The 1,065-nt window shown below is 45.9% G+C and overlaps 1 pseudogene; it reads left to right on the top strand.

Moving 5' to 3' along the window:
• The first annotated feature begins 286 nt into the window (after nt 1-286).
• Nucleotides 287-849, top strand: LOC106844049 (glutathione S-transferase Mu 1-like; annotated as a pseudogene).
• Nucleotides 850-1,065: the final 216 nt, after the last annotated feature.

Raw genomic sequence — 1,065 nt, 5'->3', positions numbered from 1 at the left:
TCTTAATTCCATATCTTTGCCTCACAAGGGCCCAAGACCTTGGTGCCTCTCCAAGTGGTTATTAATATGCAAGTCTTTTATTTGCTGATGTAGGTAATGCTCTTAGGGTAGCCAAAGCACTAGTGTCTGTTTATTTAGTAGATTTCCTTTTGATTTTTGACGCCTAGGGATTCCTTCCTTCCTTCCTATAACTTTTTATTCTAATTTCAAACTTAAAGAAAAATTGCAAGGATGAAGTTCCAGCCCAGCTCTTCAGAGGCCATCCCTTGAGTTCACAGAAAGCTGAACCGTGGCTGTAATCTTGGGTTACTGGGACATCCATGGGCTGGCTCATATAGTGCACCTGTTTCTGGAATACACAGACTCAAACTATGAGGAAAAGAACTACATGATGAGGGATACTCCTGCCTATGACAGAAGCCAGTGGCTAAAAGAAAAATTCAAGCTGGGCCTGGACTTTCCCAATCTTCCTTACTTAATTCATGAGGCTCACAAGATCACCTAGAGCAATGCCATCCTTCACTACATTGCTTGAAGCACAACCTACAAGGGGGGACAGAAGAAGGAAAGATTCATGTGGACATTTTGGAGAACTAGGTTATACACATCCCCAGTCAGCTGGCCAGTGTCTCCTACAGCCCTGATTTCGAGACACTGAAGCCTGAGTGCTTGGATGGGCTCCCTGAAAATATGAAGCTCTTTTCACAGTTTCTGGGGAAAAGGCCATGGTTTGCATGGGACAAGATCACCTTTGTGGATTTCCTCACTTATGACATCCTTGACCTGCACCGTATATTTGAGCCTGAGTGCCTGAATGCATTTCCAAATGTGAGAGACTTCATCACCTGATTAGAGGGCCTGAAGAAGTTATCTGCCTACGTTAAGTGCAGCCGCCTCTTCCCTCGATCTGTGTACATAATGATTGCCATGTGGGGTAACAAGTAGGGCCCTGTAAGGCCGGCAGATAAGAGTGAGGAGCCAGTGCTGCACCTGCTCTGCGGGGGCCCTAGAGAAAAGCTAGACTTCCTCGCACCCCCAGAATCACCCCTCTTCTTCATTTCTCCT

Source organism: Equus asinus, chromosome X (genome assembly GCF_041296235.1).
Source record: "Equus asinus isolate D_3611 breed Donkey chromosome X, EquAss-T2T_v2, whole genome shotgun sequence".
Lineage (NCBI taxonomy): Eukaryota > Metazoa > Chordata > Mammalia > Perissodactyla > Equidae > Equus > Equus asinus.
This window is presented reverse-complemented; position numbering and strand designations above follow the sequence as displayed.